Below are 17,736 nucleotides of genomic sequence, written 5' to 3' on the forward strand. Positions count from 1 at the left end.
CTCTGGTATTTTTATAATCAGCAACATGACTGCTGGCAGCGTCCGCTTCCACTCTCTGCCACCCAGTCTGCGTTTTCAGAGCCTTTCTGGCTGTCTGTCCTCTGGGTGTGTCTGTAATTCTGATGGCCTTACTCTTGGTTCTCCATCTTAACCCCGTATTCCTTTTCTAGTTCTATAATTCCTTATATTACAAGGCTTTGGGAAGACTTTGATGATGAATTCTGCTCATAGCCTCTTTCCCGGCATGGAATATAAATGACTGTGGTGTGTGTTCTGGCAGGAAGTCTTCAAAAAATCCACTTAATGAGAAATTCTCAGGGATAGTTTAGTTTCTAAATTCAAGCAGGGAAGTAGTGTTATCCCCACACCACCCTCTCCCACACTTTTTTATTTAGCAGTTGTTCTGGCATCAAAAACATAAACTATCTAAGGATTTTTGAGACGTACATTATGGCCCTTTTATACATGGATGGCAGGAAGGTAAAATGGTGCATATTTAAAATTAAAAATTTTTTTTTTTTTGGCGAGGGTAGACAGTTTGACAATCAAAAACCTTTAAAACTATGTGTATTCTGTGACCCAGAAATTCAAAGAATTTCTTTTTTTTTTTCATTTTATTTATTTATTCATTTTATTATACTTTAAGTTCTAGGGTACATGTGCATGACGTTTATATCATGTATAACTCCCCAATGCAATCCCTCCCTCCTCCCCCCTCCCCATGATAGGCCCCAGTGTGTGATGTTCCCCTTCCCGAGTCCAAGTGATCTCATTGTTCAGTTCCCACCTATGAGTGAGAACATGCGGTGTTTGGTTTTCTGTTCTTGTGATAGTTTGCTAAGAATGATGGTTTCCAGCTGCATCCATGTCCCTACAAAGGACGCAAACTCATCCTTTTTATGGCTGCATAGTATTCCATGGTGTATATGTGCCACATTTTCTTAATCCAGTCTGTCACAGATGGACATTTGGGTTGATTCCAAGTCTTTGCTATTGTGAATAGTGCCGCAATAAACATACGTGTGCATGTGTCTTTGTAGTAGAGTAATTTATAATCCTTTGGGTATATACCCAGTAGTGGGATGGCTGGGTCATATGGTACATCTAGTTCTAGATCCTTGAGGAATCGCCATACTGTTTTCCATAATGGTTGAACTAGTTTACAATCCCACCAACAGTGTAAAAGTGTTCCTATTTCTCCACATCCTCTCCAACACCTGTTGTTTCCTGACTTCTTAATGATTGCCATTCTAACTGGTGTGAGATGGTATCTCATTGTGGTTTTGATTTGCATTTCTCTGATGGCCAGTGATGATGAGCATTTTTTCATGTGTCTGTTGGCTGTATGGATGTCTTCTTTTGAGAAATGTCTGTTCATATCCTTTCCCCACTTTTTGATGGGGTTGTTTGTTTTTTTCTTGTATATTTGTTTGAGTTCTTTGTAGATTCTGGATATTAGCCCTTTGTCAGATGAGTAGGTTGCAAAAATTTTCTCCCATTCTGTAGGTTGCCTGTTCACTCTGATGGTAGTTTCTTTTGCTGTGCAAAAGCTCTTTAGTTTAATTAGATCCCATGTGTCAATTTTTGCTTTTGCTGCCGTTGCTTTTGGTGTTTTAGACATGAAGTCCTTGCCCATGCCTATGTTCTGAATGGTACTACCTAGATTTTCTTCTAGGGTTTTTATGGTATTAGGTCTAACATTTAAGTCTCTAATCCATCTTGAATTAATTTTCGTATAAGGGGTAAGGAAAGGATCCAGTTTCAGCTTTCTACTTATGGCTAGCCAATTTTCCCAGCACCATTTATTAAATAGGGAATCCTTTCCCCATTTCTTGTTTCTCTCAGGTTTGTCAAAGATCAGATGGCTGTAGATGTGTGGTATTATTTCTGAGGACTCTGTTCTGTTCCATTGGTCTATATCTCTGTTGTGGTACCAGTACCATGCTGTTTTGGTTACTGTAGCCTTGTAGTATAGTTTGAAGTCAGGTAGCGTGACGCCTCCAGCTTTGTCCTTTTGACTTAGGATTGTCTTGGCAATGCGGGCTCTTTTTTGGTTCCATATGAACTTTAAAGCAGTTTTTTCCAATTCTGTGAAGAAACTCATTGGTAGCTTGATGGGGATGGCATTGAATCTATAAATCACCTTGGGCAGTATGGCCATTTTCACGATATTGATTCTTCCTATCCATGAGCATGGTATGTTCTTCCATTTGTTTGTGTCCTCTTTTATTTCACTGAGCAGTGGTTTGTAGTTCTCCTTGAAGAGGTCCTTTACATCCCTTGTAAGCTGGATTCCTAGGTATTTTATTCTCTTTGAAGCAATTGTGAATGGAAGTTCATTCCTGATTTGGCTCTCTGCTTGTCTGTTACTGGTGTATAAGAATGCTTGTGATTTTTGCACATTAATTTTGTATCCTGAGAATTTGCTAAAGTTGCTTATCAGCTTAAGGAGATTTTGGGCTGAGACAATGGGGTTTTCTAAATATACAATCATGTCATCTGCAAACAGGAACAATTTGACTTCTTCTTTTCCTAACTGGATACCCTTGATTTCTTTCTCTTGCCTGATTGCCCTAGCCAGAACTTCCAACACTATGTTGAATAGGAGTGGTGAGAGAGGGCATCCCTGTCTTGTGCCAGTTTTCAAAGGGAATTTTTCCAGTTTTTGCCCATTCAGTATGATATGGCTGTGGGTTTGTCATAAATAGCTCTTATTATTTTGAGGTACGTTCCATCAATACCAAATTTATTGAGCGTTTTTAGCATAAAGGGCTGTTGAATTTTGTCAAAAGCCTTTTCTGCATCTATTGAGATAATTATGTGGTTCTTGTCTTTGGTTCTGTTTATATGCTGGATTACGTTTATTGATTTGCGAATGTTGAACCAGCCTTGCATCCCAGGGATGAAGCCCACTTGATCATGGTGGATAAGCTTTTTGATGTGCTGCTGAATCCGGTTTGCCAGTATTTTATTGAGGATTTTTGCATTGATGTTCATCAGGGATATTGTTCTAAAATTCTCTTTTTTTGTTGTGTCTCTGCCAGGCTTTGGTATCAGGATGATGTTGGCCTCATAAAAAGAGTTAGGGAGGATTCCCTCTTTTTCTATTGATTGAAATAGTTTCAGAAGGAATGGTACCAGCTCCTCCTTGTACCTCTGGTAGAATTCAGCTGTGAAGCCATCTGGTCCTGGACTTTTTTTGGTGGGTAGGCTATTAATTGTTGCCTCGATTTCAGAGCCTGCTATTGGTCTATTCAGGGATTCAACTTCTTCCTGGTTTAGTCTTGGGAGAGTGTAAGTGTCCAGGAAATTATCCATTTCTTCTAGATTTTCTAGTTGATTTGCGTAGAGGCATTTATAGTATTCTCTGATGGTTGTTTGTATTTCTGTGGGGTCGGTGGTGATATCCCCTTTATCATTTTTTATTGCATCTATTTGATTCCTCTCTCTTTTCTTCTTTATTAGTCTAGCTAGCGGTCTGTCAATTTTGTTGATCTTTTCAAAAAACCAACTCCTGGATTCATTGATTTTTTGGAGGGTTTTTTGTGTCTCTATCTCCTTCAGTTCTGCTCTGATCTTAGTTATTCTAGCCTTCTGCTACCTTTTGAATGTGTTTGCTCTTGCCTCTCTAGTTCTTTTAATTGTGATGTTAGAGTGTCAATTTTAGATCTCTCCTGCTTTCTCTTGTGGGCATTTAGTGCTATAAATTCCCTCTCCACACTGCTTTAAATGTGTCCAAGAGATTCTGGTATGTTGTATCTTTGTTCTCATTGGTTTCAAAGAACATCTTTATTTCTGCTTTCATTTCGTTATGTACCCAGTAGTCATTCAGGAGCAGGTTGTTCAGTTTCCATGTAGTTGAGTGGTTTTGATTGAGTTTCTTAGTCCTGAGTTCTAGTTTGATTGATTGCACTGTGGTCTGAGAGACAGTTTGTTATAATTTCTGTTCTTGTACATTTGCTGAGGAGTGCTTTACTTCCCATTATGTGGTCAATTTTGGAATAAGTGCGATGTGGTGCTGAGAAGAATGTATATTCTGTTGATTTGGGGTGGAGAGTTCTATAGATGTCTATTAGGTCCGCTTGGTGCAGAGATGAGTTCAATTCCTGAATATCCTTGTTAACTTTCTGTCCGTTGATCTGTCTAATGTTGACAGTGGAGTGTTGAAGTCTCCCATTATTATTGTATGGGAGTCTAAGTCTCTTTGTAGGTCTCTAAGGACTTACTTTATGAATCTGGGTGCTCCTGTATTGGGTGCATATATATTTAGGAGAGTTAGCTCTTCCTGTTGAATTGAACCCTTTACCATTATGTAATGGCCTTCTTTGTCTCTTTTGATCTTTGATGGTTTAAAGTCTATTTTATCAGAGACTAGGATTGCAACTCCTGCTTTTTTTTGTTCTCCATTTGCTTGGTAGATCTTCCTCCATCCCTTATTTTGAGCCTATGTATGTCTCTGCATGTGAGATGGGTCTCCTGAATACAGCAGACCGATGGGTCTTGACTCTTTATCCAGTTTGCCAGTCTGTGTCTTTTAATTGGAGCATTTAGTCCATTGACATTTAAGGTTAATATTGTTATGTGTGAACTTGATCCTGTCATTATGATATTACTGGTTATTTACTCGTTAGTTGATGCAGTTTCTTCCTAGCCTCGATGGTCTTTACATTTTGGCATGTTTTTGCAATGGCTGGTATCGGTTGTTCCTTTCCATGTTTAGTGCTTCCTTCAGGGTCTCTTGTAAGGCAGGCCTGGTGGTGACAAAATCTCTAAGCATTTGCTTATCTGTAAAGGATTTTATTTCTCCTTCACTGATGAAGCTTAGTTTGGCTGGATATGAAATTCTGGGTTTAAAATTCTTTTCTTTAAGAACGTTGAATATTGGCCCCCACTCTCTTCTGGCTTGTAGAGTTTCTGCCGAGAGGTCTGCTGTTATTCTGATGGGCTTCCCTTGTGGGTAACCCGACCTTTCTCTCTGGCTGCCCTTAAGATTTTTTCCTTCATTTCAACTTTGGTGAATCTGGCAATTATGTGTCTTGGAGTTGCTCTTCTGGAGGAGTATCTTTGTGGCGTTCTCTGTATTTCCTGAATTTGAATGTTGGCCTGCCCTACTAGGTTGGGGAAGTTCTCCTGGATGATATCCTGAGAGTGTTTTCCAACTTGGTTCCATTTTCCCCCTCACTTTCAGGCACCCCAATCAGACGTAGATTTGGTCTTTTTACATAATCCCATACTTTTTGCAGGCTTTGTTCATTTCTTTTTCTTCTTTTTTCTTTTGGTTTCTCTTCTCGCTTCATTTCATTCATTTGATCCTCAATCGCTGATACTCTTTCTCCAGTTGATCGAGTCGGTTACCGAAGCTTGTGCATTTGTCACGTATTTCTCGTGTCATGGTTTTCATCTCTGTCATTTCGTGTATGATCTTCTCTGCATTAATTAGTCTAGCTGTCAATTCTTCCACTTTTTTTTCAAGATTTTTAGTTTCTTTGCGCTGGGTACGTAATTCCTCCTTTAGCTCTGAGAGGTTTGATGGACTGAAGCCTTCTTCTCTCATCTCGTCAAAGTCATTCTCTGACCAGCTTTGATCCGTTGCTGGCGATGGGCTGCGCTCCTTTGCAGGGGGAGATGCACTCTTATTTTTTGAATTTCCAGCTTTTCTGCCCTGCTTCTTCCCCATCTTTGTGGTTTTATCTGTCTCTGGACTTTGATGATGGTGACGTACTGATGGGATTTTGGTATAGGTGTCCTTCCTGTTTGATAGTTTTCCATCTGACAGTCAGAAGGACTGTCTGTTGGTCTGTTGGAGATTGCTTGAGGTCCACTCCCGACCCTGTTTGCCTGGGTATCAGCAGCAGAGGTTGCCGAAGATAGAATATTGCTGAACAGCGAGTGTACCTGTCTGATTCTTTCTTTGGAAGTTTCCTCTCAGGGGTGACGCCACCCTGTGAGGTGTGGGGTATCAGACTGCCCCTAGTGGGGGATGTCTCCCAGCTAGGCTACTCAGGGGTCAGGTACCCACCTGAGCAGGCAGTCTGTCCGTTCTCAGATCTCAACCTCCACGTTAGGAGATCCACGGCTCTCCCCAAAGCTGTCAGACAGAGTCGTTCGCGTCTGCAGCGGCCCCCACTCTTTCCCCTAATGGACTGCAGCTGTGTGCTGTCCGCAGAGGTAGAGTCTACAGAGACAGGCAGGCTTCCTTGAGCTGCTGTGAGCTCCACCCAGTTCGAGCTTCCCAGTGGCTTTGTTTACCTACTTAAGCCTCAGCAATGGCGGGCGCCCCTCCCCCAGCCTCACTGCTGCCTTGCGGATAGATCGCCGCAGACGCTGTGTTAGCAGTGAGGGAGGCTCCGTGGGCGTGGGACCCTCCCGGCCAGGTGTGGGATATATTCTCCTGGTGTGCCTGTTTCCTTAAAGCGCAGTATTGGGGTGGGAGTTACCCGATTTTCCAGGTGTTGTGTGTCTCAGTTCCCCTGGCTAGGAAAAGGATTCCTTCCCCCTTGCGCTTCCAGGTGAGGCGATGCCTCGCCCTGCTTCAGCTCACGCTGGTCAGGCTGCAGCAGCTGACCAGCACCGATTGTCCGGCATTCCCTAGAGAGATGACCCCAGTACCTCAGTTGAAAATGCAGAAATCACGGTCTTCTGTGTCGCTCGCGCTGGGAGTTGGAGACTGGAGCTGTTCCTATTCAGCCATCTTGCTCCGCCCCCTCTTTTGCCCACTTTTTGATGGGGTTGTTTGTTTTTTTCTTGTAAATTTGTTTGAGTTCTTTGTAGATTCTGGATATTAGCCTTTTGTCAGATGAGTAGATTGCAAAAATTTTCTCCCATTCTGTAGGTTGCCTGTTCACTCTGATGGTAGTTTCTTTTGCTGTGCAGAAGCTCTTTAGTTTAATGAGATCCCATTTGTCAATTTTGGCTTTTGCTGCCATTGCTTTTGGTGTTTTAGACATGAAGTCCTTGCCCATGCCTATGTCCTGAATTGTACTACCTAGGTTTTCTTCTAGGGTTTTTATGGTATTAGGTCTAACATTTAAGTCTCTAATCCATCTTGAATTAATCTTCGTATAAGGAGTAAGGAAAGGATCCAGTTTCAGCTTTCTACTTATGGCTAGCCATTTTCCCAGCACCATTTATTAAATAGGGAATCCTTTCCCCATTTCTTGTTTCTCTCAGGTTTGTCAAAGATCAGATGGCTGTAGATGTGTGGTATTATTTCTGAGGACTCTGTTCTGTTCCATTGGTCTATATCTCTGTTGTGGTACCAGTACCATGCTGTTTTGGTTACTGTAGCCTTGTAGTATAGTTTGAAGTCAGGTAGCGTGACGCCTCCAGCTTTGTCCTTTTGACTTAGGATTGTCTTGGCAATGCGGGCTCTTTTTTGGTTCCATATGAACTTTAAAGCAGTTTTTTCCAATTCTGTGAAGAAACTCATTGGTAGCTTGATGGGGATGGCATTGAATCTATAAATCACCTTGGGCAGTATGGCCATTTTCACGATATTGATTCTTCCTATCCATGAGCATGGTATGTTCTTCCATTGTTAGTGTCCTCTTTGATTTCACTGAGCAGTGGTTTGTAGTTCTCCTTGAAGAGGTCCTTTACATCCCTTGTAAGCTGGATTCCTAGGTATTTTATTCTCTTTGAAGCAATTGTGAATGGAAGTTCATTCCTGATTTGGCTCTCTGCTTGTCTGTTACTGGTGTATAAGAATGCTTGTGATTTTTGCACATTAATTTTGTATCCTGAGAATTTGCTAAAGTTGCTTATCAGCTTAAGGAGATTTTGGGCTGAGACAATGGGGTTTTCTAAATATACAATCATGTCATCTGCAAACAGGAACAATTTGACTTCTTCTTTTCCTAACTGGATACCCTTGATTTCTTTCTCTTGCCTGATTGCCCTAGCCAGAACTTCCAACACTATGTTGAATAGGAGTGGTGAGAGAGGGCATCCCTGTCTTGTGCCAGTTTTCAAAGGGAATTTTTCCAGTTTTTGCCCATTCAGTATGATATTGGCTGTGGGTTTGTCATAAATAGCTCTTATTATTTTGAGGTACGTTCCATCAATACCAAATTTATTGAGCGTTTTTAGCATAAAGGGCTGTTGAATTTTGTCAAAAGCCTTTTCTGCATCTATTGAGATAATTATGTGGTTCTTGTCTTTGGTTCTGTTTATATGCTGGATTACGTTTATTGATTTGCGAATGTTGAACCAGCCTTGCATCCCAGGGATGAAGCCCACTTGATCATGGTGGATAAGCTTTTTGATGTGCTGCTGAATCCGGTTTGCCAGTATTTTATTGAGGATTTTTGCATTGATGTTCATCAGGGATATTGTTCTAAAATTCTCTTTTTTTGTTGTGTCTCTGCCAGGCTTTGGTATCAGGATGATGTTGGCCTCATAAAAAGAGTTAGGGAGGATTCCCTCTTTTTCTATTGATTGAAATAGTTTCAGAAGGAATGGTACCAGCTCCTCCTTGTACCTCTGGTAGAATTCAGCTGTGAAGCCATCTGGTCCTGGACTTTTTTTGGTGGGTAGGCTATTAATTGTTGCCTCGATTTCAGAGCCTGCTATTGGTCTATTCAGGGATTCAACTTCTTCCTGGTTTAGTCTTGGGAGAGTGTAAGTGTCCAGGAAATTATCCATTTCTTCTAGATTTTCTAGTTGATTTGCGTAGAGGCATTTATAGTATTCTCTGATGGTTGTTTGTATTTCTGTGGGGTCGGTGGTGATATCCCCTTTATCATTTTTTATTGCATCTATTTGATTCCTCTCTCTTTTCTTCTTTATTAGTCTAGCTAGCGGTCTGTCAATTTTGTTGATCTTTTCAAAAAACCAACTCCTGGATTCATTGATTTTTTGGAGGGTTTTTTGTGTCTCTATCTCCTTCAGTTCTGCTCTGATCTTAGTTATTCTAGCCTTCTGCTACCTTTTGAATGTGTTTGCTCTTGCCTCTCTAGTTCTTTTAATTGTGATGTTAGAGTGTCAATTTTAGATCTCTCCTGCTTTCTCTTGTGGGCATTTAGTGCTATAAATTTCCCTCTCCACACTGCTTTAAATGTGTCCAAGAGATTCTGGTATGTTGTATCTTTGTTCTCATTGGTTTCAAAGAACATCTTTATTTCTGCTTTCATTTCGTTATGTACCAGTAGTCATTCAGGAGCAGGTTGTTCAGTTTCCATGTAGTTGAGTGGTTTTGATTGAGTTTCTTAGTCCTGAGTTCTAGTTTGATTGCACTGTGGTCTGAGAGACAGTTTGTTATAATTTCTGTTCTTGTACATTTGCTGAGGAGTGCTTTACTTCCCATTATGTGGTCAATTTTGGAATAAGTGCGATGTGGTGCTGAGAAGAATGTATATTCTGTTGATTTGGGGTGGAGAGTTCTATAGATGTCTATTAGGTCCGCTTGGTGCAGAGATGAGTTCAATTCCTGAATATCCTTGTTAACTTTCTGTCCGTTGATCTGTCTAATGTTGACAGTGGAGTGTTGAAGTCTCCCATTATTATTGTATGGGAGTCTAAGTCTCTTTGTAGGTCTCTAAGGACTTACTTTATGAATCTGGGTGCTCCTGTATTGGGTGCATATATATTTAGGAGAGTTAGCTCTTCCTGTTGAATTGAACCCTTTACCATTATGTAATGGCCTTCTTTGTCTCTTTTGATCTTTGATGGTTTAAAGTCTATTTTATCAGAGACTAGGATTGCAACTCCTGCTTTTTTTTGTTCTCCATTTGCTTGGTAGATCTTCCTCCATCCCTTTATTTTGAGCCTATGTATGTCTCTGCATGTGAGATGGGTCTCCTGAATACAGCAGACCGATGGGTCTTGACTCTTTATCCAGTTTGCCAGTCTGTGTCTTTTAATTGGAGCATTTAGTCCATTGACATTTAAGGTTAATATTGTTATGTGTGAACTTGATCCTGTCATTATGATATTAACTGGTTATTTACTCGTTAGTTGATGCAGTTTCTTCCTAGCCTCGATGGTCTTTACATTTTGGCATGTTTTTGCAATGGCTGGTATCGGTTGTTCCTTTCCATGTTTAGTGCTTCCTTCAGGGTCTCTTGTAAGGCAGGCCTGGTGGTGACAAAATCTCTAAGCATTTGCTTATCTGTAAAGGATTTTATTTCTCCTTCACTGATGAAGCTTAGTTTGGCTGGATATGAAATTCTGGGTTTAAAATTCTTTTCTTTAAGAACGTTGAATATTGGCCCCCACTCTCTTCTGGCTTGTAGAGTTTCTGCCGAGAGGTCTGCTGTTATTCTGATGGGCTTCCCTTTGTGGGTAACCCGACCTTTCTCTCTGGCTGCCCTTAAGATTTTTTCCTTCATTTCAACTTTGGTGAATCTGGCAATTATGTGTCTTGGAGTTGCTCTTCTGGAGGAGTATCTTTGTGGCGTTCTCTGTATTTCCTGAATTTGAATGTTGGCCTGCCCTACTAGGTTGGGGAAGTTCTCCTGGATGATATCCTGAAGAGTGTTTTCCAACTTGGTTCCATTTTCCCCCTCACTTTCAGGCACCCCAATCAGACGTAGATTTGGTCTTTTTACATAATCCCATACTTTTTGCAGGCTTTGTTCATTTCTTTTTCTTCTTTTTTCTTTTGGTTTCTCTTCTCGCTTCATTTCATTCATTTGATCCTCAATCGCTGATACTCTTTCTTCCAGTTGATCGAGTCGGTTACCGAAGCTTGTGCATTTGTCACGTATTTCTCGTGTCATGGTTTTCATCTCTGTCATTTCGTGTATGATCTTCTCTGCATTAATTAGTCTAGCTGTCAATTCTTCCACTTTTTTTTCAAGATTTTTAGTTTCTTTGCGCTGGGTACGTAATTCCTCCTTTAGCTCTGAGAGGTTTGATGGACTGAAGCCTTCTTCTCTCATCTCGTCAAAGTCATTCTCTGACCAGCTTTGATCCGTTGCTGGCGATGGGCTGCGCTCCTTTGCAGGGGGAGATGCACTCTTATTTTTTGAATTTCCAGCTTTTCTGCCCTGCTTCTTCCCCATCTTTGTGGTTTTATCTGTCTCTGGACTTTGATGATGGTGACGTACTGATGGGATTTTGGTATAGGTGTCCTTCCTGTTTGATAGTTTTCCATCTGACAGTCAGAAGGACTGTCTGTTGGTCTGTTGGAGATTGCTTGAGGTCCACTCCCGACCCTGTTTGCCTGGGTATCAGCAGCAGAGGTTGCCGAAGATAGAATATTGCTGAACAGCGAGTGTACCTGTCTGATTCTTTCTTTGGAAGTTCCTCTCAGGGGTGACGCCACCCTGTGAGGTGTGGGGTATCAGACTGCCCCTAGTGGGGGATGTCTCCCAGCTAGGCTACTCAGGGGTCAGGTACCCACCTGAGCAGGCAGTCTGTCCGTTCTCAGATCTCAACCTCCACGTTAGGAGATCCACGGCTCTCCCCAAAGCTGTCAGACAGAGTCGTTCGCGTCTGCAGCGGCCCCCACTCTTTCCCCTAATGGACTGCAGCTGTGTGCTGTCCGCAGAGGTAGAGTCTACAGAGACAGGCAGGCTTCCTTGAGCTGCTGTGAGCTCCACCCAGTTCGAGCTTCCCAGTGGCTTTGTTTACCTACTTAAGCCTCAGCAATGGCGGGCGCCCCTCCCCCAGCCTCACTGCTGCCTTGCGGATAGATCGCCGCAGACGGCTGTGTTAGCAGTGAGGGAGGCTCCGTGGGCGTGGGACCCTCCCGGCCAGGTGTGGGATATATTCTCCTGGTGTGCCTGTTTCCTTAAAGCGCAGTATTGGGGTGGGAGTTACCCGATTTTCCAGGTGTTGTGTGTCTCAGTTCCCCTGGCTAGGAAAAGGGATTCCCTTCCCCCTTGCGCTTCCAGGTGAGGCGATGCCTCGCCCTGCTTCAGCTCACGCTGGTCAGGCTGCAGCAGCTGACCAGCACCGATTGTCCGGCATTCCCTAGAGAGATGACCCCAGTACCTCAGTTGAAAATGCAGAAATCACGGTCTTCTGTGTCGCTCGCGCTGGGAGTTGGAGACTGGAGCTGTTCCTATTCAGCCATCTTGCTCCGCCCCCTCTTTTGCCCACTTTTTGATGGGGTTGTTTGTTTTTTTCTTGTAAATTTGTTTGAGTTCTTTGTAGATTCTGGATATTAGCCTTTTGTCAGATGAGTAGATTGCAAAAATTTTCTCCCATTCTGTAGGTTGCCTGTTCACTCTGATGGTAGTTTCTTTTGCTGTGCAGAAGCTCTTTAGTTTAATGAGATCCCATTTGTCAATTTTGGCTTTTGCTGCCATTGCTTTTGGTGTTTTAGACATGAAGTCCTTGCCCATGCCTATGTCCTGAATTGTACTACCTAGGTTTTCTTCTAGGGTTTTTATGGTATTAGGTCTAACATTTAAGTCTCTAATCCATCTTGAATTAATCTTCGTATAAGGAGTAAGGAAAGGATCCAGTTTCAGCTTTCTACTTATGGCTAGCCAATTTTCCCAGCACCATTTATTAAATAGGGAATCCTTTCCCCATTTCTTGTTTCTCTCAGGTTCGTCAAAGATCAGATGGCTGTAGCTGTGTAGTATTATTTCTGAGGGCTCTGTTCTGTTCCATTGGTCTATATCTCTGTTTTGGTACCAGTACCATGCTGTTTTGGTTACTGTAGCCTTGTAGTATAGTTTGAAGTCAGGTAGCGTGACGCCTCCAGCTTTGTTCTTTTGACTTAGGATTGTCTTGGCAATACGGGCTCTTTTTTGGTTCCACATGAACTTTAAAGCAGTTTTTTTCCAGTTCTGTGAAGAAAGTCATTGGTAGCTTGATGGGGATGGCATTGAATCTATAAATCACCTTGGGCAGTATGGCCATTTTCACGATATTGATTCTTCCTATCCATGAGCATGGTATGTTCTTCCATTTGTTAGTGTCCTCTTTGATTTCACTGAGCAGTGGTTTGTAGTTCTCCTTGAAGAGGTCCTTTACATCCCTTGTAAGTTGGATTCCTAGGTATTTTATTCTCTTTGAAGCAATTGTGAATGGAAGTTCATTCCTGACTTGGCTCTCTGCTTGTCTGTTACTGGTGTATAAGAATCCTTGTGAATTTTGCACATTGATTTTGTATGCTGAGACTTTGCTGAAGTTGCTTATCAGCTTGAGATTTTGGGCTGAGACAATGGGGTTTTCTAAATATACAATCATGTCATCTGCAAACAGGGACAATTTGACTTCTTCTTTTCCTAACTGAATACCCTTGATTTCTTTCTCTTGCCTGATTGCCCTAGCCAGAACTTCCAACACTATGTTGAATAGGAGTGGTGAGAGAGGGCATCCCTGTCTTGTGCCAGTTTTCAAAGGGAATTTTTCCAGTTTTTGCCCATTCAGTATGATATTAGCTGTGGGTTTGTCATAAATAGCTCTTATTATTTTGAGATACATTCCATCAATACCGAATTTATTGAGCGTTTTTAGCATAAAGGGCTGTTGAATTTTGTCAAAAGCCTTTTCTGCATCTATTGAGATAATCGTGGTTCTTGTCTTTGGTTCTGTTTATATGCTGGATTACGTTTACTGATTTGCGAATGTTGAACCAGCCTTGCATCCCAGGGATGAAGCCCACTTGATCATGGTGGATAAGCTTTTCGATGTGCTGCTGAATCTGGTTTGCCAGTATTTTATTGAGGATTTTTGCATTGATGTTCATCAGGGATATTGGCCTAAAATTTTCTTTTTTTGTTGTGTCTCTGCCAGGCTTTGGTATCAGGATGATGTTGACCTCATAAAATGAGTTAGGGAGGATTCCCTCTTTTTCAATTGATTGGAATAGTTTCAGAAGGAATGGTACCAGCTCCTCCTTGTACCTCTGGTACAATTCAGCTGTGAATCCATCTGGTCCTGGACTTTTTTTGGTTGGTAGGCTCTTAATTATTGCCTCAATTTCAGAGCCTGCTATTGGTCTATTAGGGATTCAACTTCTTCCTGGTTTAGTCTTGGGAGAGTGTAAGTGTCCAGAAAATTATCCATTTCTTCTAGATTTTCTAGTTGATTTGCGTAGAGGTGTTTATAGTATTCTCTGATGGTAGTTTGTATTTCTGTGGGGTCGGTGATGATATCCCCTTTATCATTTTTTATTGCGTCTATTTGATTCTTCTGTCTTTTCTTCTTTATTAGTCTTGCTAGCGGTCTGTCAATTTTGTTGATTTTTTCAAAAAACCAACTCCTGGATTCATTGATTTTTTGGAGGGTTTTTTGTGTCTCTATCTCCTTCAGTTCTGCTCTGATCTTAGTTATTTCTTGCCTTCTGCTAGTTTTTGAATGTGTTTGCTCTTGCTTCTCCATTTCTTTTAATTGTGATGTTAGAGTGTCAATTTTAGATCTTCCCTGCTTTCTCTTGTGGGCATTTAGTGCTATAAATTTCCCTCTACACACTGCTTTAAATGTGTCCCAGAGATTCTGGTATGTTGTATCTTTGTTCTCATTGGTTTCAAAGAACATTTTTATTTCTGCCTTCATTTCGTTATGTACCCAGTAGTCATTGAGGAGCAGGTTGTTCAGTTTCCATGTAGTTGAGCGGTTTTGATTGAGTTTCTTAGTCCTGAGTTCTAGTTTGATTGCACTGTGGTCTGAGAGACAGTTTGCTATAATTTCTGTTCTTGTACATTTGCTGAGGAGTGCTTTACTTCCAATTATGTGGTCAATTTTGGAATAAGTGCGATGTGGTGCTGAGAAGAATGTATATTCTGTTGATTTGGGGTGGAGAGTTCTATAGATGTCTATTAGGTCTGCTTGGTGCAGAGATGAGTTCAATTCCTGGATATCCTTGTTAACTTTCTGTCTCGTTGATCTGTCTAATGTTGACAGTGGAGTGTTGAAGTCTCCCATTATTATTGTATGGGAGTCTAAGTCTCTTTGTAGGTCTCTAAGACTTGCTTTATGATTTTGGGTGCTCCTTTATTGGGTACATAGATATTTAGGATAGTTAGCTCTTCCTGTTGAAATGATCCCTTTACCATTATGCAATGGCCTTCTCTGTCTCTTCTGATCTTTGATGGTTTAAAGTCTATTTTATCAGAGACTAGGATTGCAACCCCTGCTTTTTTTTGTTCTCCATTTGCTTGGTAGATCTTCCTCCATCCCTTTATTTTGAGCCTATGTATGTCTCTGCATGTGAGATGGGTCTCCTGAATACAGCAGACTGATGGGTCTTGACTCTTTATCCAGTTTGCCAGTCTGTGTCTTTTAATTGGAGCATTTAGTCCATTAACACTTAAGGTTAATATTGTTATGTGTGAACTTGATCCTGCCATTATGATATTAACTGGTTATTTTGCTCGTTAGTTGATGCAGTTTCTTCTTAGCCTCGATGGTCTTTACATTTTGGCATGTTTTTGCGATGGCTGGTACCGGTTGTTCCTTTCCATGTTTAGTGCTTCCTTCAGGGTCTCTTGTAAGGCAGGCCTGGTGGTGACAAAATCTCTAAGCATTTGCTTATCTGTAAAGGATTTTATTTCTCCTTCACTGATGAAACTTAGTTTGGCTGGATATGAAATTCTGGGTTTAAAATTCTTTTCTTTAAGAATGTTGAATATTGGCCCCCACTCTCTTCTGGCTTGTAGAGTTTCTGCCGAGAGGTCTGCTGTTAGTCTGATGGGCTTCCCTTTGTGGGTAACCTTACCTTTCTCTCTGGCTGCCCTTAAGATTCTTTCCTTCATTTCAACTTTGGTGAATCTGGCAATTATGTGTCTTGGAGTTGCTCTTCTCGAGGCGTATCTTTGCGGTGTTCTCTGTATTTCCTGAATTTGAATGTTGGCCTGCCCTGCTAGGTTGGGGAAGTTCTCCTGGATGATATCCTGAAGAGTGTTTTCCAACTTGGTTCCATTTTCCCCCTCACTTTCAGGCACCCCAATCAGACGTAGATTTGGTCTTTTTACATAATCTCATACTTTTTGCAGGCTTTGTTCGTTTCTTTTTCTTCTTTTTTCTTTTGGTTTCTCTTCTTGCTTCATTTCATTCATTTGATCCTCAATCGCTGATACTCTTTCTTCCAGTTGATCGAGTCGGTTACTGAAGCTTGTGGATTTGTCACATATTTCTCATGTCATGGTTTTCATCTCTGTCATTTCATTTATGACCATCTCTGCATTAATTATTCCAGCTATCAATTCTTCCACTCTTTTTTCAAGATTTTTAGTTTCTTTGCGCTGGGTACGGAATTCCTCCTTTAGGTCTGAGAAGTTTGATGGACCAAAGCCTTCTTCTCTCATTTCATCAAAGTCATTCTCTGACCAGCTTTGATCCGTTGCTGGCGATGAGCTGTGCTCCTTTGCAGGGGGAGATGTGCTCTTATTTCTTGAATTTCCAGCTTTTCTGCCCTGCTTCTTCCCCATCTTCGTGGTTTTATCTGCCTCTGGTCTTTGATGATGGTGATGTACTGATGAGGTTTTGGTATAGATGTCCTTCCTGTTTGATAGTTTTCCTTCTAATAGTCAGGACCCTCAGCTGTAGGTCTGTTGGTGATTGCTTGAGGTCCACTCCAGACCCTGTTTGCCTGGGTATCCACAGCAGAGGTTGCAGAAGATAGAATATTGCCGAACAGCGAGTATACCTGCCTGATTCTTACTTTGGAAGCTTCCTCTCAGGGGTGTACTCCACCCTGTGAGGTGTGGGGTGTCAGACTGCCCCTCGTGGGGGATGTCTCCCAGTTAGGCTACTCAGGGGTCAGGGACCCACTTGAGCAGGCAGTCTGTCCCTTCTCAGATCTCAACCTCTGTGTTGGGAGGTCCACTGCTCTCTTCAAAGCTGCCAGACAGAGTCGTTTGGGTCTGCACAGGCCTCTGCTGCTTCCCCTGTTGTTTTTTAGCTGTGCCCTGTCCTCAGAGGTAGAGTCTAGAGAGACAGGCAGGTTTCCTTGAGCTGCTGTGAGCTCCACCCAGTTCGAGCTTCCCAGCGGCTTTGTTTACCTACTTAAGCCTCAGCAATGGCGGGCGCCCCTCCCCAAGCCTCGCTGCTGCCTTGCGGTTAGATCGCAGACTGCTGTGCTAGCAATGAGGGAGGCTCTGTGGCGGTGGGACCCTCCCGGCCAGGTGTGGGTATAATCTCCTGGTGTGCCCGTTTGCTTAAAGTGCAGTATTGGGGTGGGAATTACCCGATTTTCCAGGTGTTGTGTGTCTCAGTTCGCCTGACTAGGAAAACGGATTCCCTTCCCCCTTGCGCTTCCCAGGTGAGGCAATGCCTCGCCCTGCTTCAGCTCTCGCTGGTCGGGCTGCAGCAGCTGACCAGGACCGAATGTCCGGCACTCCCCAGTGAGATGAGCCCAGTACCTCAGTTGAAACTGCAGAAATCACCGGTCTTCTGTGTCGCTCATGCCGGGAGTTGGAAACTGGAGCTGTTCCTATTCGGCCATCTTGCTCTGCCCCCCAGACTCCTGGATGTCTTTCTTAGCATGTATTTTGAAAGTCTGGTGCATGGGCAATTTTTTTTTTTTTTTTTTGAGATGCAGTCTTGCTCTGTTGCCCAGGCTGGAGTGCAGTGGTGACCTTAGCTCACTGCAACCTCCACCTTCCAGGTTCAAACAATTCTTCAGCCTCAGCCTCCCTAGTAGCTGGGACTACAAACTTGTGCCACCATGCCTGGCAGATTTTTGCATTTTCAGTCAAGATGGGATTTCACCTTGTTAGCCAGGTTGTTCTCAAATTCCTGACATCAAGTGATACACCCACCTCGGCCTCCCAAAGTGCTGGAATTACAGGCATGAGCCACCACGCTCAGCCATAGGCATATTTTTTAGTGGAA

The sequence above is a fragment of the Trachypithecus francoisi genome, unplaced genomic scaffold (assembly GCF_009764315.1).
Source record: "Trachypithecus francoisi isolate TF-2019V2 unplaced genomic scaffold, Tfra_2.0 Lachesis_group2, whole genome shotgun sequence".
NCBI lineage: Eukaryota > Metazoa > Chordata > Mammalia > Primates > Cercopithecidae > Trachypithecus > Trachypithecus francoisi.